Here is a 24,564-nt window from a genome sequence, read left to right on the forward strand (position 1 = left end):
AGAAAGAGCTCGTTTCAGACACAAAGAATCAACAGCCACTGGTTTTCCCGAGTTTTGCCTTAAAACCTAGTGTCCAAAGGCTTGGAGCAAAACTTCCGGTGAGTTCAACTAGGCCAAGAAATCGGATCCCTAATCCAATTTGAATTAAGTCACATATGTGAAATACAGAACAATAAAGTTTAAAACTTATTTCTCAAGACCACTTTTATTTTTTATTGAGCTCATTCTGCGTATTAACAGCAATACTCGGAGCTCTCACTGGACAAATCGGTGACTTGGCCTCCTTTAAGAAGCTTTGCCATGAATCATTTGTAACCGGGTACTTTGGGGTGCAAAGACTCAGAGCAATAAGCTGTGCTCATCAATTCAAGCGCAGAGCGAGCAGGGGATCTCAGTGGTCTCAGCTACAGTCCTAATTAAAATATGTTCAGGAAATGAGCTCAGGCACTGGCCAGCTGGTCAGCCATTTGCTTGACCACTTGCTTGCTCCCTGGCCCCTTGCTGGCTGGCGCCAAGTCACAGTTCCCCAGGCTGCGAGGGCGCAGTCCCAGGACTACCTCGTGCCAGGGACCGTTCCCATAGCCTGTAGGGACAGCTACAGGTGGAGCACAGGAGACGTAGCGCAAGCTGCACTGTGGAAAGAGTACGGGTATTTCAGATATAATCAAGGGGGGGGGGAGGGGGGTGATATTTTTTATTATTATTATTATTTTTAATCCAGAGAGATCTTGGCTACTTGCTATCCTATAACAAAGATAATATTATATACAGTTGTTTCCTGGTTTATACCATATTAAGTTTTTTCTTTCTTCTGTGTTTAATCTGATCTGATACTTCCTCTGAGTTTAAGCCTTTACTAATTTGCTAAGTGTTCACTATGCTTACTGCAGCTAGCAAATAGCTTTGCTCTATTTTCCTTTTATCTGTTGCTTGCAGTGCTTTTGTTCCTTGTTCAACTGCTTGGGCTGTACATGGCATGTTCCTTTAAAGATAATTCAAATCATCAAATATGAATGTTTTTCAGAGCTATTTACTGCATATGTAACAAGTTAATTATTTCAAGACACATAAAACTCACAATTTAGACAGAAGAAAGATTTAGAAAAATAATATATGAAATATATATGTACATTATTGAGAGGAAGAAGCGTGGCCATGTCAGCACATGGGCTGCTAAAAAAGGGGTTGGTAGTATTGGGATGCATTGAGAAAAGAAAGTCCTATTCAAGTTGATTATTTCTTCTCCTTTGAACAATATTTACATTAAAATCAAAATATTGCCTACATTATAAGTCACAGATCAATCAGAAAAAAAAAAGAGATCAAATGAACAAAAACTGTTTTGAAGGAGGAGGGGGAGACATGAATTGCCTTCACAAAAATCTAACAAAATCAGTGAACAGTCTCAAAAACCAGTGATCACAGTACAGTCAAGGTAAAAAAGCACATACAGACTGGAGACACATTTCTATCAGCAAGGCCCACTAACAATGCTACTGAGGAACATCTGTACCTAATTGTTTAAAGTATGCATTGCAAGATGGAGGAATCTTACAAGAAAATCCTCGTCACATTCTTGCCCTTGCAGCCTGCCTCCATAAACTCTTTAAGGATGCAGGAGAATCTGACCCACATTGTTTATTAATTATACTACGGCATTTTCTACAGAAAGATTTCAAAACATTAAGTCTCCCAGTTACTCTCTCTCCAGAAATGTATTAATAACTTTTACAGAAGATTTTTTTAATAATACCAGGTTTCAGTGCCCTGAACGTTATCACACAGCACACACATCGTGGAACAGAAAAACTGTTCCCAAGGGGCAGAGGAGCAGGAGGGCAGGAGAGCCACCCCACACTGCTTCTTTGCACCACTGGGAGGACAGTAGCCCTTTTTTTTTTTATTATTTTTTAATGGAAAAAGCTACCAGAATGTCTAGAGAACTGAAAACCGTGTTTGGCACAGACCAAGCAGAAAGTTCAATCTATTAATTTTGTCAAAACACATCACGTAAATCTGGAATCAGTTAGATAGAATCAAGATAAGTAAATTTCAAGGCCATTTAATTTAGCAGACAAAAATCAGGAAAAAGTGCCAAAAGCTGACACTAGAAATAAGATGAGTTTGTTTTTATAGAATGGATTAGTTATTGAGCAGATTACCAAGAAAGCTGAGAAATTCTTCAACAGACATCTTTAACATGAGACCAGCTGCTATATGACCAAAAAAAAAAAAAAAAACACCAACCAAAAAAAAACAACCAAAACCAAACCAAAACAAACAAGAAAACACCACAGCCTACTGGAAGCTGTGTATAGAAACAGAAGGGAAAATACTTAGCAGTTAACTCAGCTAAATGATTGTAATGATTCTTCATGACCTTAAAGACCATGAATTGCTATGAAGCATGCGACTTCGGTGCAGATGCCTCCTTATCTTGAAAATGCTAAATTGCATGGTTCTTTGCTCAGCCCTTCATGTCTTTTCAGAAGTAGCATACCTCACAGAAACAACATCTAAAGGAAGACATCAAGAGAAACTTCACATTAGGGGGAAGTTCGAAATTCCTGCTCTCTGGATGATATTTTTGTTTGTTTCTAAAATTAGTCTTTTTAATTACTTTTTCTTAATTACCTTTTCTTTTTCTCTTTGCTCTAAGTAATTAAACAGAGATATTCCCTTGGTCATCTTATTAGTCACACTTCTTAGCTCTGAGACTCACCCAGAAGAGTATGAACTTCTCAGTCCTCATAGTAAATCATTACCTGCATGACCAGCAAATGGGACAGCTTTATAAATAAGTGATGAAAAAAGTGAGGGATTAGAGCTTTCAGTCAAGCCCATGTGGTTTAGAGGAGTGCCACTGATGAAAACTGTGGTCTAAGAATGCCAGTTTATAACCGCTGTAGGTCGTGCCCTCAAGAATCCTCACACTGGTAGGTGGATGGACAAGAACATGAATACTATGAGTAACGCTTTGTGTGTGTGTGTGAAGCTGAATCAAGTCTTTAGACAATGCAACAGGGGAGGGAGAAAAAAAAGAGGGAAAAAAAAAAAAAGAGAGAATTGCTCTTTACCTTATCTTCAGCAAATATTTTCAAGGTAAAAAGAGCTGCCTTTGGTAGTCTCCACAGACCCCTTGGAAGTCAGAACTATAATCCTTAGATAAATGACTCTCCTGGGTACTCAGAGAGAGGTAGGCAATGGCCCCATGAGCACAGAAAGTGAGAAGTTAGAAGAATGGGACAACATAAAAACTGAAAAAAAATAAGTGAAATATAGGTAAACATGGATCATGCTACATTTTTTGCCACAATTTCTCTGCTTAAAAAGGTAAGAATAACATAAGAATTACCTAATAAAAGTTAGATTAAAGCTTCTGCTATTTTTTGCCCTCCAAATCTGCTATTCTAAAGGAGGTGAAGTGCTGATAATTAAAGAGTCATCTTATCCAGGGCCATGATGAAAAGCTATATACAGATTTCAATTTCACATTATCTTTTTCATGTGGCAGTATCAGACTTCCATGCTGTGGGGGTGTCATGAATGCATATTAATAATTCAGTCATATTTTATTCTCTGTGCTTTAATTTTGGTTAATATGATAATCCAGAAGACAATTTTCTTTTAAATAAAATATAGGTGTTACAAATCTAAGATGATTGCAAAGAAATATCCTAAACCAAGCTATGTACAACCATTCAAATGCTTTTTCCATTTCCTATTTCTGAACTAATCTATCTAGAAATTATCTTGAGCAGACGGAATAATTACAGTTCCAATTTCTTTGTATCCCTGTCAGATACACAGTATACAGGTGATACTGCCCAGGAAATTAACTGTGGAAGTCTTTGCAGGTTCTGATGAAATAACTAATGAAATACTCCCCTTGAGCCCTTGTGAACTTTGTCTTACGGCACAAAACCCGGCCATTCAAAGCAAGCAATTTTGTGGTTTTTCTTTCTTCAAGAAATGGTCAGAAACTTTTCAGTGTGTGGCAGCAGCAACAAAGCAATTGATTGTTTTATCAAATGACTGGGCGCAGCACAATAACTGGGTAAGGGGGTTCTCTCAGATGTACAGATGCACAAGTTTTTGGTAATGCATGAGCACATCATCAGAAGTATGAGTGACCTAGGCACTTGTCATGCTATATTAGTGATATCCTGAGGCACCAGGTTTATAAGGAGTAGGTGACTAAGGGTGGCCAGCGAGCTCCAAGGGCCACCCTCAGAAGTGAGCCAATGGATATTTGCTTATTGGGTATTTTCCTTCAACTTCATTCTACACTGGAAAGAGGTGCTCTTGTTTAGAGGTCAGCTCTCATACAGAGAGAACTCAGACCAGCCTCATTCCCTTAGCTGAAGGTTTAACATCACAGCTAGCCTGATATAAGAGAGTTTTGTCTTGTTTGGTGGGGAAAATATCTTCATAACCTGTCTTTTACTGTGGGAAGAGCTGGAGGACATCTCAGCAAGGTCTATGTAAGGAGGAGTCAGAAGGCATAGATGGTCAGTTCCCGATACTCCACAGTCACCACATTTCTTTTGGTCTTATCTGGATGAAACACAGCAGGAAGATGGAAAGCTTCATTTGGCCACTTGAGAAGTAATTAGTAAGAGATGCAGTAACACGATCTGAGAATAATGAAACTTATTGTCAAGATGCATAATATATCCTGACAGCTTTCATACACAGTGTTTTTATATCAATAAAATGGCCATTGCCCCTTGGCTCTTGGGCTGTGTGACTGTCGCAGGTGACATTTTGCTCCAAATGATGTGGGGATTAACGTCAAGAGGAAATGTTCAAATGATAAAGTGGGGGAGAAGGCGGAAGGATAAGTGAAATCATTCTACTCAGGAGAACAAAATAAAATAAAATAAAGGCAGATCAGAACAAATCAAGACTTTAACAGAAGATTTTAAGATTTCCCTTGTATTCCCCAGCCTTGTTCTTCACTTAAAAGGATATTCATCTTAAATAAATGGGGAAAAAGAAAAATGTTTAAAAGATCGCTACAAAATACAACAGCAATGTTCTGCAGCAAGCACAGTGACTGTAATATCAGTCTTTGCAACAGTGCTGGGACTTTCTTCTTTGCTCTTTGTATTACATCCTTAGGCAATGGTTTCTGCAATTGGCACAGGAAGATCAGAGTATTCTTCCATCGGTGACAAGATTGGGAATTTAGTTTCTTACTCCCTCAGCCTTTCCAGACAAGATAGCACTTCAGTTAATATGATCAATTCAGGAGCACCTCCGAGGTTCCATTAGCTTCAAAGGTTGCAAAACAAAGCACACAATCTGCCTACATAATCTGTGGGCACCAACCATACATTGGGTGCTATGAAGAGGTAATAACTCTCTGGTACTGTAACTTTATGGCTTCTCTTTTTCACTAGGAAAGAGTGTGCCTTTCCCCTATATTTAGGCAGAGCCAAACCTTACATCCACCTTGAGAAATGAGCAATTTCACAAAGACAGGCTTAAAGTAAATTCATGATAAGAAAAGAGAATTCAAGCTCTGAAAGAGAACATGTCATTCTCACCTAAATGTATTTTATCAGCCTAGGCCACAGCATAGTTGATCTTTACACAAGCACACAGCAGAAGTTAAGAATCTCTAAAAATGGCACTTTCTATGTGCAGGAGGAGCCCAAGATGTTATTCCTACCTAATTCCCTAGGAACTGGGGAGAAGACAAACCCAGAGCCCCATCCCACATGTCTGCACCTTGGCTTACCATGAGGATAAGCACATCCTGGGGTCTCAGCCTGTGCTACAGCCCCACTCCCAGGAGCCAAGAGCAGCCTGCCTCCACAGAGCAAAACTTAGCCCAGACCTGCAGAGGGAGGTGCCACCTTCGAGACCCCCCAGACTAGCTGAAACCACCAGTGGAGCCTGTTAGGCAGCATTACAGCAGTGCCACAACTGTTTCCATGAATATTTTTATGTTTTATAATTAGATTTATGCAGTGCTTTCCTGACTGCTCATTTGAAAGTTTTCTTTCAGAACACTTCACATCTAAACTCCTAACAATCTTACACCACATCCCAGTGGAAACCCACTCAAGCCCATGACTGGGCTGATCCAGAGACACTCCGATCATATAGGCAAACTCCCTGGAAATCCATGGGGAGCTCTGCATACAACAAAGAGAGAAGGAACCACACGTTGAGACACACAGAAGACAAAATCTGCTGTTTTACCAACGGGTGGGCTGTTGACTGACAGTACAGGATTTCTCATCGCCCGTAACAACATCCTACAGACTCAAAGATTTACTTTCCTGAATTTCCTTTTTAATTTTCTGTTCTTCATTCCAACTACACTGACCCCTATTAAAACTACAATAAAGGCAATCACTCCTGTAGTGGTTACTAGAAATCATTATTTGCATTCACGCCTCTTAAGGGTATTTAGATTCTGCTTTGTGCTATGAAACCACAATAGGAGGGAAGAAGTAGATGTCCTGAAAAATAAACATATTGAGAGACTTTTCCCTTTTCACCATAACTAATGCAAGGAAGACAGAAAGATGGGAAGATGCCTGAAAGAGAAAGATCATTTTGATATCAAAGACACATAAATGAGTAATAGATACTTTGATTTCTGATAGAGATTTAAAATTGATGCTCTGCTCCATATGAACCCAGATATTAACACAAATGTCAGCCCTCCATGAGCACCAGAATCCGTTACTTACAGAGCAGCAGCGAGGAAGCAGAAGCGTAACCTATTTGTCAAACAAAATATTTTCCATGGTTGATTTTTTCATGGTTTATAAGAATCATAGCCATTTCAAGCAATGTATAAACCTGCAGGTGTGTAACTGTGCTTCCAAAGAGTAAAATCCAATAGGCTGCAAGTACCAAGCTTAGGAAAAAATATTTGGATAGAAATATATGTCTTTGTTTCTTTATATTAGTAGCAACATTCTTATAATTGAGAATACTGAACAGTTTCAATCATAAAACACCATTTTTTACTGGATGATCTTTAAGGTCCCTTCCAACCCAATCCATTCTATGATCTAGTTGTAATTCCCAAAACACCAACTAAACTTCTCGGCTTAAAGTTTTGCTGGGATTCTACTTCATAAAAAGTTCCAACAAAAACTCTTTAGCCTTTAAACAAAATAAATCCAAGCATTATTCTATATTTGTTTTATTCATCTGAAAACTTTCTCATATCTGTACTGTTCAGCCTCTAGAACAGATTTTTTTTAGAGCACTTGAAAAGGGTCAGAGATGCACTTTTATTCATCTCCAATGGCATTTACTCAAGTCCATTTGAGAAACAGCCTCTGTAAAATTTCATTTTGCATGCGGGTGTTTTATACTTGTCATTAAAGCACGCAAATGAGCTCTGAAGATTAAGCTCTGTGTTCTTTGAGCAAGCCTATCACACCTTTTCAGGGGCCAAGGATTCCACTTGCGTTTGCTGTAAGAGGAGTGCTGTGCTTGGCACGCAGCTCGCGAGAGAGGCCCCATGGCACCTGTGCTCTCCAGTCCGCCCCTCCACTGCGGGCACAGAGGAGGAAGAGGAGGAAGACCCCAAGAGGAGTGCTGGGGAGGCTGGGAGCAGGGGATGCGGGGTGGTTCTGGTGCCAAGAGAGCCCTGAGAGCAGCGATTGCTAACGGTTTGCTGGCAGAGTAGAGAAAAGAAAGATATATTGAGATACCATGTAATTAAAGCTACACTGGAATATGTAAGAATCTAAATGAAACCCAGGGTAACCTAATTCCAGCATGTTCAAGCTTATTAGTGTTTCACTTGGAAACTGTAGGAGCGTGATGGGCACATGTGGGAGTTTTTCTGGGAGCAAAAGGATCAAAAAAGGGCAGAATAGGAAGGAAGAAAGATATGATTGTTATTTTCTAATCCTTAGAGTGGTTTGAAAGTTGCTAAGCACTGTAAAAACCCAGAGTAAGTGACAATTCCTGTATAAGCATTTAAAATCTAAAAACATATCACAAGCCAAGAAGTAAGAGGCACAGCACTTAGTTCTGGCTGTGTCAGTGGCAAAGGAGTACTTTGTTTTGCTTTATGGGCAATAAATAACAAAAACCCTAGAAGACGCAGGAGGACTGACAAGACTGAGCAATCCTCACCAGACAGCGCACACGGCTAATGAAACACGTTGGCTCATTGCCTCCCGAGCTCCTCCACTTTACAGTGCTCTCCTGCACCTGAGCTTTCCTGGTTGAAAAAGGCAAAGGATGAAGTTATAAATCATAGGAGAAATATAATGAGTTTGGCACATCCTACATATTAATTCATGCAAAGCTCTTACAGAACTACTTAAGTGCCTAAAGAAATGAGCAAGCAGCATCTGCAAATTAATATTTCTTTTGCTGCAGAACATAACTTACATTGCCTTTCCAAAGGCAATGAGTCAGGAAGGGGCATGAGGCATGAAGGACGTGAATAATTTGGTCTCCTGCTACTCTCAAACGAAAAGGCATCTCCGAGCATAGGTCATCATTACCAACAATAGCAAGTACAAAGCACAACTGAGGTAATGCTTGTTGATCTTGATTCCCCCTACAAGGAAAAAAAAAAAGGATTTTTGCTACTGTCTGAAGTGCACAGAACTGCATGCTCCCTTTCCCACTATTCATTCATGTTGCTGAAATAGCATCTAAGGTGAGTCTCCTGCTATCCTGAAAGGCAAATAAACTTCCCTGTGCACTACAGCAGATAAAGTGCCATCACATTTTACTCGAGTTAACAGAAAAAAGTGTAGGTCTGCATAACAAGCTGAAAATGTATTTTACATTGCAATATAATATTCAGTGATGTTATGTTACCAAACACCAGGCAACCTGACAGATCCATCTGTTAAAAGTGTAATTAGACTAGGTAACTTGTATTGGTGACCCTCTCTGTTAAACAAAACAATGGATTTTCATTCAGAGGGGCACCTTGGAAGATTAATGGTAATAATGAAGCGTGAAATATTTCCTTCCTAGGGTGGTTAATCTGAAACAGAGGAAACAATCATTTCACCCAGGAGGGATAATCCTTTGAGGAAAGTTTACAACGAAATAACTTATTGCCATATATCATCCCACATATGTTGACAAAGAAGCTCTGGGTTTGTGCTTAATACAATAAAGGCCAACAAGCACAAGGAATGGAATAGGTACAGCATAAAACCAGGTACGTGGTAACACCATCAGGGGATAGTGGAGAAGGCAGGAAATCAGTGTCAAGAAGCAAAAGGATTAACAGCAAAGCAGGACAGAGAGCAGAAAGTAAACAATGGGCAGAGAAGATGGAAATAAACGTTCAAACCAAGAAATTGGGAAAATGGATATTTTAAGGTCAATTTTTGAAGCCTGCGCTGCCTCAGAGCCCGGAGCACAGTGCAGCCAGCTCCACGACTGGGTGGCCACAGGTGTTTGTTCAGCCATCTGCACTTTGAACAGGCTCTACCAAGTAACACAACCACAGGCAAGTCTGTATGGATGTGTGTATATATGCAAAAGAAAAAATAATATTAAAGGGGAAAAATATTTTTGTTGTTTTTGTTTGTTTTCAGCCAAACCTTTTCAAACAAGCACTGGTGTCCATAGGAAAAAAACCCTTCATATCAACTCACTTGCAAACAGCCCTTCAGAATCTTGCTCCTACACCCATGTTCCATCTTCAAAGAACACTCCCAAGCCTTTCATTTTTGGCAGATAAGCCATTTGATCAATATTTTCAACGTTAATCAAGGCTAAGAGCAATTTCATTTCTACTCTCCCTAAACTGCGTTGCAATCTAAGCAAGTGCATCCCTCTGTTATTTTGCTCAGGGTAAGTGGATTTGGTTGAAGTGGACAGAAGCTTTCAGTAGTAACTAGTTCTGTTCAACCAGTAATGCTTCATATTTGTCTTACCTAAACATCAGTACAGCAGGAAACACTAAATATTCTCTAGAAAAAAAGCTCCATTAAATAACTATATTTCTAAATTGTTTTTTAAATTTTAAGTGCCTTTTCATTACTTGAACTGATGACTGGTGTTGTCTTGATAATTCTTTCTTCTGCGAGGTTTTATGTTCGCAATATGCTCAGCCTGAAGCACTAATTAGAATCAGAAAACAGCTATACTCATTTTCTTTTTGCTGTCCATATTTATTTCATGAAGCTTCTTTCTCTCACCTAGCTCAGCATTGGTAATTTCCTTTAAAAAGTGTACCTGAGACAGCGACAGTGTAATGCTAGTGGGTTGCCAGCACATGTCAGAGGCCGGTGTGATGCTGCCCTCACCTCCGCGCTGTGCCCCACACCAAGCGGGGCGCAGAGCAGTCACACGCACCGTGCCTCTCTTCTTCTTCCATACACATTGCCCCAGGCCTGGAGACAGACTGAGCAAATAAACCTTTTTTTTTTTTTTTTTTTTTTTTTTTAATTCAGTGATACCAGGAGGAAGGCAAGGAAGGCACTTCTGCAGCACAAAGAAGAGGGGCTGTCTTTCCTGAGCTACGAACTGAACATTGCCAAGAGCTTTGCCTACAGCTTCTCCTTCCACAGTGTTTTATTTGCTGCAATCATGCCATACTTGAGATAGATACTGTAGAGCTCAAAGGCAGGGCAAAGCCCAAGATTTGAGGAAGCAGCGGAGCTGCAGTGACTTAAGCCTCCTTGGCAGTAGGTTCCAGGTATTTCTAATTGGACAGTCTCTGTAGCAAGAGAGAAATCAATTTAGCAGCTAGTTTGTTCTTTGGCCTTACTGACAATCTTAGCTAAATGTGGTTCTGGCCGTGAACAGCTACAGGATGTTCTCACTAGCCTACTTCCTAAATTTGTGTCATACAGCAGTCAGTACTTTGTTACTCTAAGTAAAAGAATATGGAATCAAGTGTAGAAAGGATCGCACTGGGTATCAAATTCATTACCATATTTCCCTTCATGAAAAAACAATGAGGCTTGACCATGGCAAGCTCTGTAGCAATCCTATAGACTTGCCTTTGCCTTTTAGAGGACCGTGTTGGCTCTGTCCGTCTGCATTAGACACTTTAGAACTTCACACAACTTGTTTTTTACCCTTTGTTTCTTTCTCTGATATTACAGCATAAATAAATAAATAAATAAATAAATATAAAAAAAGAAAGTTCCCTTTCACAAACCTCTCCAGAGCTAACAGGAGCTTACTGAATGCTATCTGCTGTGCAAACACAAATTTAAGACAATTTTATAGGGCCTGTTATTTATTGGTATAACAGCTTCTTTGTTAGGGGACGGCATTATAATTATCTGCTTTTATCATTAACACTTGGAGGCAGTGGTTAATGCAGGGGTGACAAATCACTGAAATGACCAACAGTTTATGGCTTTTAGCACTACAGAATGTCTTTCCTATTTCACATCCCTTGTGCGCATCATATTTGTTGTAGATGTCGTCTGTTCTCTTACACACACGCACATCCATAATTAAACACGTCTGATCATAATTTATTCACACAACCAATTGCCAAATCTCTGTTGTTTAGTGTTAGTGCACATTAATTAAACTTTGGAAGGTAGTAGAACAAGAGAAAAAATTCTAAGTATCGTAGTAATATCTTTGTTTATGTCTGCTCTGAAGCATCATCGAGCAAATAAAAACCATACACATCTGCTTAATTTTGCTAGCCATCGGAAGAGCAGGGGTGAACTGCCGGGGTCCTCAGCTAAACTACAGAGAATGGAATCTGAAAACTTTCAGGCCAAAAATCAGGAAAACGCTCTACTTTAAATAAAAGTTCAAGTACCCAGGTTTTGCTGGCATTGTGTTGCAGATGTGAAGGCACATCTGCAAAGATCTCTCACCAAATTCAATGCAAACTGCACACAAGAGCACTGCAGACCACATTCCCCCCTCCTGGGAGGTGCTGAGCTGTACCAGAATGAAAGATATATTGTCAGCGTTAAACTACTGCTTTTCAACATGGATAGCAGCCAGCTTCTGACACCATTTACATAGAGAGCCTGTCACCACATTGTGCAAGTTTCACCCCCTGGATAATCATTATTCACCCCATACAGTTAGTTTATTTATCTCACCCTCCTGCTCCCGTGCTCACAGAAACATACGCAGCTTGGAATGAAATCTAACACACACACCTCTTTTTTTTTTAAAAAGAAGAAAGAAAAGAGACTGTCACTTTTGGAAGGAATGAGTAGCAACTGTTAAAACAAAACAAACTCCCCTTCAAATCCAGCGTGAAGCAGCCGGCCAAAAGAAGAGTGAAGCTTAAATGACCTGATCTATAACCAAGGCTAGTTAGGATTCCTTTTGAGTAAAAAATAGAGAAGAACAACTGGCAAATGTCAGCCTCATTATCATGAACTCTTTTTAGCAGTGAAACAAAAATTAGCCCTTCAATCTTTTTTTTAACAGACCAGACCATTCTCTACCCTCTTCCCATTTCTTTTGAATAACTATCATGTTATGGGAACACCTTTTCCCGTTAGTATTAAAAGCACGTTTCCACCTTAATGGCTATATGCATGCTTTGCACAAACACTTGATGTTTAAATAGTTTGGACATAATGCTGTGAAATAGTAGAAAAAGGAGAAGCTGAGCAAAAAGAACATTGAGTTCAGAGGTAATTACTTCTGCAATACTTACAATTTTTCACATTCTTCTTTAGAAATACTCAAAAAATGGAACATTGCAGTAGATATAAGAAATTCTGAAACACTTTTTTTTTTTTTTCAAGTGTTAGTGCCACTGTTGAAAGCCAAGGTAGTATCTTTCAATCCAGAGTCTCTAATAAATGCTACAAAGAATACTGCTGCCCTGAACCCAGTAGACCCCAATAGGGGGTTTCCAAAATAATAAGTTAGTGAGAAGTCAGATCCTAACCACTTGCAAATTACTGAAAATAAATATAAATAATAAAATACTCCAGAAAAGTTAACAGAACTGTTCCATTTCATGCCAGTTTGGGCTCTAGCACAATGCAATTTGACCAAGATACTATCCGACTATCTTTCTAGCCAACAGTTTATTACTAACACATGTTTTTTTACAAGTCTATTGGCTAAAACACATGGCTGTTTCCCTCTCTCTCTCTCTCTTTTTTTTTTTTTTTCTTTTTTTTTTTTTTTTTCTCCTGTTTTTGGCACAGTTTTGGTCATTGGTTCTTTGACACCTTCCAGGAACCCACTTCAGGCAGATCCTGAGACCAGGGCTTTAAGGCTGCAGTGGGTCATAACAGTCTCTCCCAGACATCACCCAACAGTTACAGCTCTCTGGGATAGTGATTGAGTACTGCACTGATCAGCCAATTATCCCTGTTAGTGTTATCAAATTTAATATTTTACCATATATGGAAAGACATTGTACACATGTTCCCAGCGTCTACAGGTAATACTCATAGGAGAGACTCTGATCTCATCTCAGGATTAGTTTTCTGAATCCTTCCCCACACTCATTTGTTCAGCTTTTTGGACTGGAACAAGGCAGTATAGCTCTTAATCATGCTGACCTGCCCAGGGATTTGCATTGCTTATTCACTTCTAGTGAGTCAGGACTACAAAGACATCCCATCCTTACAGCTGATGTTTATTGCTTCCCTAGCGTCTGCAAATATAAATATAAAGCCAAGTCTTTGAAGATTAAGATCCCACATCTACCATCCCTCCCCAGAATCACACAGGGATGTACCAGCTTTGTGCATCTCACGTGAGCTTTCCAGTTTACCTAGCTGTAAAGGCCCCGCTTCAGCTGGCTTGAACCTCCAGTAGGCAGGCTGGGTTTAGAAATTCAACTCCACACAGATGGGAAAAAAGATAGGAACTAATGCACATATTTCTGGCAGCTGACTGGTAGCAAAGAGAAGGCATTCTGCCTCATACCTCATTCAGAAAAGATCCCTTGGTGTCAATTGCAGTCAGCCAAGGCCATCAGTCACGTTGCTCATGACCCCCAGGAGAGCAGCACGGACACTAAGCATCACATGAGAATTTCTTCCTGCATAGGACACAAGGATTCCATTCAGTGACAAGTTTAAGATCAGAATATGTAGGGTATGGTATATATAACAGCCCATAAGATACACTAAAATGTTAAATTTCACATTTGATAAAATGGGAATAATGATACTTTCTTGCTCCATAGGGATGTTATGAAGCTCAGTTTATTCTTAATAAAGTTAAATGTGAATCGCTGATGTGCCCTATCAATGCCAAGTACTATTACCTCTAAATAAAACAATCCTTCAATGTCTGTTGCCAAAGTATGATTTATAGAACAAGCCACAAAGCAAGACAAGGGGACAACTCTGACAGATGCAGACCACGGCAGCCTGTAGAACAAAGGGTGTTGCTGACACGGAGCTAGCAGCCTGCACAAGCAGCTCGTCGAGAAGCAAAAAGCAGCAATGTATCGCTTAACAGCTGCCCTAACTTTATGAGCATGCTGCTGGATGCTAATAAGTATTCCAACATCTATCTGATTGTGCACAATGATTATCTGTGCTACACCTTGAATGCTTGCTGTAAACAGATGCTTCCAACAACAAAGCACTTCTCACTTTTCCTGGACTTGCAGATGCACGGATTGTGCTATTCCCCCCTCTCAAGACAGCAAAGAAAGTCACAGCAGAACTCCCCAGAGTTTCTTGAAGTTTCTTTTCTTACGGCTTTAGTTCAGGGCAACAGTAGATCATTCAGGTTACCTCCCTGAACGTTCTTTTAAAATATTATTAAAAACATGCAGGACAACATTTTCCACTGTTTCCTATGAATCCAGGAAATACAGATGAGGAGTGCATGCTGGAATCACACAGAATTTCTAGGTTGGAAGAGACCTCAAGATCATTGAGTCCAACCTCTAACCTAACACTAACAGTCCCCACTAAACCATATCCCTAAGCTCTACATCTAAACGTCTTTTGAAGACTTCCAGGGATGGTGACTCCACCACCTCCCTGGGCAGCCTGTTCCAATGCCTCACAACCCTTTCAGTAAAGAAGCTCTTCCTAACATCTGACCTAAAACTCCCCTGGCGCAACTTTAGCCCATTCCCCCTCGTCCTGTCACCAGGCACGTGGGAGAACAGGCCAACCCCCACCTCTCTACAGCCTCCTTTAAGGTATCTGTAGAGAGCGATAAGGTCGCCCCTGAGCCTCCTCTTCTCCAGGCTGAATAAGCCCAGCTCCTTCAGCCGCTCCTCGTAGGACTTGTTCTCCAGGCCCCTCACCAGCTTCGTCGCCCTTCTTTGGACCCGCTCAAGCACCTCGATGTCCTTCTTGTAGCGAGGGGCCCAAAACTGAACACAGTACTCGAGGTGCGGCCTCACCAGAGCCGAGTACAGGGGGACGATCACCTCCCTAGCCCTGCTGGTCACACTATTTCTGATACAAGCCAGGATGCCGTTGGCCTTCTTGGCCGCCTGAGCACACTGCTGGCTCATATTCAGCCGACTGTCCACTATCACTCCCAGGTCCTTCTTATATATCTTATCATCCTAACACAGTCGGTTCCTTGAATACGATGCTCAAATTGCAGTATCAAAATAGCTATAGCTGATATTCCATAAGGAAACAGATCCCTGATCCATCAAATACACTTTATGACAGAAGGAGAAAGGCTCACAATGATGATACAGTATTTATAACTACTGCTAGAAATGAAAAATCCACAGTAGCCTAACTCATGAGGACACAGTCAGTAATAGCCCAATTTCACTGCTAAGCAGAGACACTATTAACTTGTGACCCAGTAAGTCAGCAGCTGTGAAATAATGTTTCCATTAAAAAAAATGGAACATGTTGCTTATAAAATGTTTACACCCAGTTTACCAATTTGTGTAGTAATGATGCTTAAAGTATGTTTCTCCTGAATGGCTTTGAGATGCTAAATGCAAAACAAGAATTAGAGGGCTAGAAAATAGAGAGCAGATAATTGCTAACAACAACAGCAAAAAAAGACAGTACCGGCATATTGCGCATACCCAACGAAATCCATATGGCCACGGCTATTCTCAGCTCTCTCTGTAAATTCCACTTTGTGCTTTCTTCTGAGATTATATGTTCATGTTTTTAATTAAATATCCTGCAACTGTTTGTGTTTCATGGCACAAAACTAGGCCACGTGAAACTACGGGATAAATGAAGTAAATCAGCGACTGGCAGTGGGAGCGTCGCTGCTGCCTGCGTGAGGAAAGGCACGCATCTCTCCTGCAGGTCCCACGGGGGTGAGCGCAAGAGGGCAGCTAGGAGGCAGGGGGCATAAGACCCAGAGGGGGACACCTAACATAGCATCACTTCTTTACGGAAACAAAATAGAAATGTACCCTCCAAAACTTCTGTATGCAAGGTTTCCTGCATTTCAAGATTAGAGAGGCCTAGCCCCAGTGGAGTTACCCAGGTGTGCTTAGTGTGCTTCTGATTTCCTAGTGGGCTTTGTGCTACGTTTTAAGTCATAATATGCACAAGAACTCTTATCAACTATTTATTTATTTATTTATTATGTTCATGTCCAGTTCCTGCTCTGGAAACCTTATTTTCCCAAGTTTGCTGATGTAGCTCCTCAGAAAAAAATAGCTTCAATAGGAACTAAAACATCACTTGTCAAAGACTCCATAGGAAAGCCTTGTTACTTTACTGGAGGAGGAAAAAAAACATGCATACAAACATTTGTTTTTCCTGCCAATTTTTCCATTATTTTTTTCTCAATGGAAGAAATTAATCCTACAGTGTTTTCTAATATTTTGAAAATCCAGAAGACCAGGCTTCCACCCCACCCCACCCCCAAAATAAATGAACATCATACAATTGACTTAAGGGTTGGACTCTCCGCTGTCTAGGTAAACTTTCCTATTGACTCAAAGTTTCTGTACCACAGTGCTACAGAAATGTGGGGACAGGAATACGGAAATTAAAATGTGCATATAAAATTTTAATCTAAAAAAGGGATTATAAATTGCTAACATAGAAAATACTGAGAACATGGGCAGCAGAGGAACCCCTACAGCAAAAGTTTGAAAATGAAGTTGGGAGGAGCTTTACACACGGTTCATACCTAAGGCTGGATGTAACATTCACCTGACTGGGGGCACTGCGCACCTACTCTGTGCTAGACAATAGGGAACACTTAACATAGCAGAAAACCCTGATGGAGAAACAAGAAAATCATATTGCCCTTTTTCCCCCCAGGAAATCTGATTCTCACTGTATGACTAGCTAAAATGAACTTGGAAAAGAGAAGGAATCTGGATTAGATCTCCCCAGGGCATCTGTTTTGGTTGAGCTCTATGGAAACTCCCGCTGATACCTGATGAGAAAGGGAAATTAGAAGTGTGCATGCATCCTCTTGTAAACACGGGCAAAATGGAAGGTACTTGGAGTGGAAGATACAGTACTCTGAAGCCCAATAACGTGATCAAAGATAAGAACAAATTGTCCCAAGAGCAAGATTTATTAGCTGCTGTGAAAATTGCTAGCAGGACCTGAACTTCCTCAGATGAAAGGGGACTGAGAAAAGGTGTTGGTTTGTTCTCCTGATCCTTGTCTGAGCTCACAGCACCCTCTGCTAATGAGATTCAATTTGGAATTATGTGCCTGGCAACTTTTTGAAGGCAAAAGCACAGATAAGTTACAGGTAAGGAGAGTGGTATCGCGAAGGAGGGTGTGAAGAGGGAACTTTGAGATAAGCAGAAGTCTTCCACTAAATTCTAAATTTATAAGACTGAAGAACACTTTTTGGCATGACACCTGATGGACGTTGATAATAGAGCAGAAAATCCACCCCACTCCGCCCTCCCCTGTATTTCCTGAAGAAGCTTCTCACCTAGTATGGCTTCTTGGCTTCAAAAGCCTTGTACAGGCACAAAGACAACTCTGAAAACCTGACATTATAACACTAGAACACCATTTGCTGTTCTTTTGGCCCTTGGCTCCTACATGCACATGTAAGAAAATGCACATTACTCACTCTCATGGGATATACATTGCGTACAGAAGAAATCCTATTAAGACACTGCACAGAGTTTATAGTGCGTTAATAGCTCAGTGCTACAAAATGGAAAGCTTTTGAAGATAATTTGTAGGAAATGGCCACATGCCAAACTGCTGTGCAACACGTGTCTAATGTCTTTGCTGATATCCCCATTTCTCTGCCAGTTTCCTGCAGCAAATCCTGCAGCAAACTGGCAGCTCCACTCAAGTGGATGAGGCTGAGATCACTGAGATCTGCTGGGAATCTGCCTCTTCTCAGCTCTGTGTTCTTTGGGCAGCCACTCACATCTAAAGCCTGGTGTCTGAGAACTAAGGTAGCACTGATCCATGTGTGAATATAGCCAGTCCAATTTCTCCTTCTGCCCCTCTAGCCCCAGGTTACAGGAATATTTCAAAACAGAGCACCCCTGAGCTTTTTTCAAGCCAAAGAAATTATGCTTTTATACAGCATCACATACAGCATCAGAAGGGACTGTTTCTTCTTGGAGTAAGAACTTGAGGTGTCAGTATCACACGGTCTTTGCTTCATGGCAAAGCTCAAAGCCACACACAGGCACTCTGAGGGAGAGTCCAGCCTGCTGCTCGAATCTCCTGGAGTCACATTCCCCTCTAGTCAATTCCTGAGGCAGCCAGAAGCAAAATCTCAGTACCCAAGTAGCAACACACTCCCTTCCTGAGATCCTTGTGCTACATGAAACTGAGAAGCTTATATCTTTTAGCTACTGAACATCTGTTTAAAGACCACACTAAACAAGAAATATTTCAGAGGAAGATGAAAGGATGGAATGGGCAGCTCATCCTAGCAGCACTAATGCGATTCGGAAGGTGCAAGGGCAGCTAAAAGTGCTTCAGAATTATGACAATAAGGATGAAACTGTGATGAAGATAAGTTTGCATCCTACTTCATAAAGCATAATTCCTTATTTATCTTGTTTTTATGTGTGGTAACATCCAAAGAGAAAGCATTGATGTAGCATGTGAATATGTATTACAAGTACATGAGCTGTGCAACACTTGGTAGGAGAACCTGGGAAAATCAGAAGGCTAAACCATAAAGTATGATAAAAGTATGACTTTTGCATAGATATAAAAATGTTTGGCACTATTTTCAGGTGTAGGAAGTAGCTAGAATTCAAAAGAGATCAGTCCCAGCTTTGAGAAACTACTTTATAAAACCCTTCATAGAAAATTAACCTTACCATAAAATGATATTACAGCTATTGCATTAGTTACAAACATAGTTCTCAGTAGAACTAGAGAACCCAGACCATCTGCTCAAAGTGCCAAGGAGACAACCACTTTACTTCAGCAAACAAATAAAGACGTACCACAAAGACAGCCCCACTACAGTTCAGTAGATTTGCTGTTAAAAAGTGAAGCCTCTTAGCTTTGCAAGCACCTGACTTCTGCAGCTTTATGAATTAAATGGGGAAGATAACAGTATTTACTGATGAATCCTCACCACTGATTTATTTGTTTGTTCTTCTTGATATTTATTAACGTGATTAGCTCTGAAGGGAGAGAAAAAGGAGTATTTATTTTTTATCTAAACATTTTACATGGGCATGTGCCAACTTTAACAGTTGTCAGCTGTAAAACAGCCGAATATTTACTGCAGGCTCCAGCAGCAGGAGCCTCAGCTTATGGAGACAGCCCCTGGCAAGCTGTTGGAGCTTCTCCTTGAACGGGCCTTAGCTGAATTGCAATGGCATAAAATCATACCTTCCGTGCACAGCAACCTGCTTTTATTTATTTTTTCGATTTTAGATTGTTTTACCTAAATGCAGCATTTCAAGTTCTTCTACTGAGTTTTTACAAAGATCAGAGACAAACATATAAAACATCAATCTGAAAGATTAAGAAAATACACTCTGTTTCTATGGTTATTTTAAATCAGTTTTATGCGGGCTTTGACAGGGGTCTATTAAATCAGAAGGTAAAGATTGAAGTGGCAGTTCCAGTAGAACTGAAAGAAAGCTAAAATAATGGTGGTCAAAGAAAGGGTCAAAGCCTATGTTATAAAGGAAAAGTTGTTCTTAAAGCAATACAACGATTTTTAATCCACTGGATATTCTCAGGGAAGAAAGATGCAAATGAAAGGCTCTAGACTAAGGCAGAATCCACCAGAAGCTTTCCCTGGTCTCCGTGCCTCTACCCAGCCCAGCATCACAATCGTATAACCTCAGCAAAGAGTTTTCGCTGACAGTTGTGTGCCTTACACAGCACCACATGTGATTTTGGCAAGAGGTTAACGTTCATCTCCAGGGAGGCTCTGCCCCCCCTTCAGATGGCACTCGGTGGTATGCCAGCAGAGCATGAGTAAGAACACAGAAACATCGTGTCAGACGTGGCCCACTTAGCCAGGGAGCCTGTTTCTGTAAGAAAATAGGAAAGAATATAAACCCAGGAAATATCGTGAGTTCCAGAGTTAAATAACAGCAGTTTTTTCAGATAAAGTTAGATACACACAACGGCATTAAAAAGCTATTGATCTACCCGTACTTTGTGAAGGATACTCCTTCTATTTTTCTAAGACTACTGCCTGGTAAGTCAGTGGGAAATGCTAAAAAAAAAAAATAAAAAATCTGTATATATACTCCTACTCCTAATTTTTAATTCCTCATACCATTACTGATCTTAAAGACCTCATAACCTCTTATGCTGTGAGAACTGAAAGATGCTTGAGCAAGAGTTTCTCAGTGATTCTGAGCTGTGAATGTCTACATTTCTACACTTAATGCAACTCCTATTTCACACTCATTTAACGATACCTAAGACTGTATCAGACAATAATACAACATTCCAAAGCACACAGCATTGCAAGAGCACAGGTTTTCAGAATAAAACGGTAAAAAAATCTCAGAAATACCACCATCTGCAAAGTGGGAACTTGGTTAGCGTGCCAGTGATGGCTGTACCAGCCAGTGCCAGCCTCTGGAAGTACCTCATCACCTCCATGTGGTAAGCCTCACAGAAAACCATCATCAAGATTAGGCAGGAAAAAAAACAGGAGAAAAGACTGTCATGTTATAAAGATATTTGGTTTGGTTTTAACATCTGGCTTATTTTTGCAGTTCCATAAAATGTGACTTGAAACAAAACGGACTTCATGTTGCACCTGTCACCATGCATTTAAGGCTTTCCTCCCTGTAAGCGTTCTACAGCAAACCACTTCACTGGTCAGATGGACATGTTGACCATCTCGCCTTTCTAACCAAGCGACAGCCACCTGCCTCTCATGTAGAGACTGAGTAACTTGGTTATCTGACCAAGACCCTTAATTACTGATTTATATTCACCTGCGGTGACTCTGCAGCAATCTCATTCTAACGGCTAAGAGTACAGGAAAGCAAGTCAAGCTACTTGACCCTGAACAAGAACAAAACTATTTGGCACTAGAGAAAATCTGGAGAAACAGGAGGCTGGTGAGACTATCCAAGGTTCCAACAGCCATTTAGTAACAAAGATCCAACAGCCATTTAATAACAAAGCTACTTAAAAGAGAAGGCTGTATTGTTGTTCAAAGAAAGCCTTAGATAAAAACACCTTTACATTGCCAGTTAAGGGACTAAATTCTTTGGTGATATTGCCCACCAGATCCCTCTTTAGAAGCTTGTTCATGAAATTTCTTAAAAATACACCTTCACATGATGTAAGTCAGCTGAGTAACAGACAATTTCACCAGAAGGAACAACAGACAGAACCGGCTGACCAGGCTCCACTGCACAGCGATACAGAGGAGCTTCAGCCAGGTTTTATACCAGCCTCCTATGGAGTCACTCAACACCTTTCATCCAGGAGTTAAATCACAGCAAACACGCGTTGTCTGTGAGGGGCAACTCAGCTTCAGGGCAGGCTCACACGCTGCCTCCACGCAGCTGGAGCTCATCCTCCAAGGCAAAGGAGGGTCTGCGGCACAGAGCACGCAGTGTGGGGGCCACCAGGCAGGCTCCCCCCAGCTGCCCACAGGTGCTGGGAATGCTGATGGGAGACGAGCAGCATCCAGAGCACAACAGGTTCACAGCCACCTCCAGCAGCTGCTTTCTGCAGGACAGATACGGCCTCCAAGCAGAGAAGGATGCAGCATGTAGCTTCCTTCATGTGCACATTTGTGCCAGTGTGCGTGTCGGAAAGGACTCTGTCTTAGAGGAACCATAAGACAGATCTTTGATGCTTTAGCATGCTGTCTTTCAGGCCAGAACAGCAAAGATGTTTTCAGAAAAGCTTCTGAGCAATAGCTCCTCTCTTTTAGGACCCCACAGAATAAAGGAATTGCATGAAAACAAGACAACAGAAAAAATACAAAAGCAAAAAAGGAAAAAAAAAAAAAAAAAAAAAAAAGAGAAGAAAAAAAAAAAAACACCTTCTCAAGCTGACGGGTGTTTTTCCAGAGATAACACCGAAGCAGAGACGGTAGAGCAGAATAAGTGTGCAACAACAGGAAAAAAACAAGAGCCCAGTTAAGGAATTTCTTCTGAGTTTTTAATTGGTCAGCAAACTGATGGGTTACATAACAAAAGGTGTGTTACTGTCAGTGATGGAGAGAAGACACAGGTATGACACAGGTAATATTAGGGGAATTTTATCTAGGACAGGAAAAGATTTTTCTTTTGCCTAGAAAATTAAGAAACAAATAAGACATTCTTTTTACTCCAAGCCAAGAACTCAACTGCATAATCCCGCTGTAGTGTTTTTATAATAACCCACTGTTACTGCTCATGTTGCAATGAAATGCCTTCTCTTTTCTTTTCAAAAATGAAAAAATAAATAAAATAAGACTGTGGGTGTGTAAGAACATGTCCGTCAAAGTTTTCTGTTCAACATAATACCCCAAAGGTATACAGCTGTACACAGGTGTCACCATGCTCTCCAGTTCCCCTCATCTTCCTCCAGGACGAGCCAGAGGAGAACAGCAACCAGAGAAATATTGTCAGATGGAAGTATCCCCAGCCTCTCCACTTTTTCCAATGTACATCTCATAAACACAATCACATTCAGTGCCACTTGCTGTGGGGCAAAACAGCATGTGGTGGAAACAGATGGTATGTCCCAGACTTCTTAGTTATGGCAAGCGAAGAGCCTAAATAATTGTACGGGGAGACTCCAGCACACCTTGTTCAACTATACACAAGCTGGGATAAGACTTACTGCTCCTGAAATAACTTTACCTTTTTCGTTATTATAGTTCACTAGGATTTTTTCTTCAACTTTGAACATATCTGTGCTTCCTCTTTAAAGAGTTATTTGGGAATGCACATTACTACTGCTAACACTTCCTATTAGAACTCCTATTAGAACTGGGAAAGAGCTTTAGGCTAGCATGCAGCCGGGGCCCATGCAGCAGGCAGCATGAGGCAGACCTTGCCCCAGCATCCCCGATGTGAATGCAGCAGAACTAGGAGAGTGCATACCACAAACAGGACTTTTCAAGTTCTCCTTTCTGGACGAAGAGTGATGCACAAAGCTCTCGGATAGGCTTGGGGCTTTCATGCTGCCATTTAGTCCTTTAAATCTGGCTGGACTATTGTGTCTAAGTGGTTGAGTTGGAGTTTTTGAGACCAGAGGGAAAGGAATAGAGACCAGCCTGGAATATAGGAGTAGTAAAATTGGTCTTCCAAACCTTTGCTTCTGCTTTAAAGAGCTAAATATTTTGGTAAGAATCTCCACAGGAACATCCGAAAGCCAAGTCCTGAGTTAGTGTCCTAACTTCGCTCAATATGTCCGTACACAAATTGTACCCAGAGACATTTTTGTGCAAACATTTCAACGCAATTTATCAGATGCTATCACTTCCCATTTGCATGTAGCCCAGAAACAGAGTTTTGCTTCTGTTTGTTTTAAATTCAAAATGAACTAAGATTTTTATTTTTTAAGATTTCTTTATCTGAAATTTAATTGGACAAATGCGGAGCACAACATGCTCCCAGGATTTGATGGTTATGAGCAGAGATGTCTTTCTGAAAATATCCTCATAAAACTTTACCAGAAACCCCATAACTTACTGGATTATTTGCAGAAAGTAAACACACAGGAGAGTGACAGAAAGAAAGTGAATTCATCAGAAGATTAAGCTGCACATTCATAATTCCTCCAGGGAGCTCCAGCACAAACACTGCACTCTGTAGCCAGCAGGGAACGCTGATATGCCCCTTGAACACCGCTCATCTTCATCCTCAGTGGCTCATTTAGATAGCAACCATGTTGCCCGTGCTAATTCTGCACCACCTGACAGTCCTCCTTACAGAGAAAATGGACAGTTGAAAAGACAACAAAGAAAAGAATAAAGTGTTCAGTGTTTAAGACAGCAAAGGCCTGAATGAGCTACTCCAAATAAAATTGTTTGTATGTGCATCGGGTGTACCAGTTATCTGAGATATGCATTAGTGAATTTTGGGCATGTCTAAAATGTATTTAAAAGAATCTAAGTAATTTTATCTTATTCAGAGTACTGATGGTGTAAGAAATCCCAGCCTAGCTAAACAGAAAGCAATCAGTCAGGAAGAGGGGAAGGGTGCAGGAAAATCAGCAGATAAAATTTGGATTAAAAATACAAGTCTGTATACACAAATAATTTCCTAGCTTATTCAAACATACTGTTGGCACTAAAAAAAATAAAAAA

General features: G+C 40.6%; 1 long non-coding RNA gene across 2 annotated transcripts in view; it reads right to left on the minus strand.

Moving 5' to 3' along the window:
- Positions 1-304: 304 nt before the first annotated feature.
- The window catches only part of LOC118171182, a 36,163-nt gene continuing 11,903 nt past the window's right edge, over positions 305-24,564 (minus strand). For both annotated transcript variants that reach the window (XR_004753092.1, XR_004753093.1), the window contains exons 2-3: positions 13,843-13,957; positions 305-632 (exon numbers count right to left, since the gene is read on the minus strand). This is a non-coding gene — a long non-coding RNA (uncharacterized LOC118171182). The remainder of the gene's footprint in view (positions 633-13,842; positions 13,958-24,564) is intronic.

The sequence above is a fragment of the Oxyura jamaicensis genome, chromosome 9 (assembly GCF_011077185.1).
Source record: "Oxyura jamaicensis isolate SHBP4307 breed ruddy duck chromosome 9, BPBGC_Ojam_1.0, whole genome shotgun sequence".
Lineage (NCBI taxonomy): Eukaryota > Metazoa > Chordata > Aves > Anseriformes > Anatidae > Oxyura > Oxyura jamaicensis.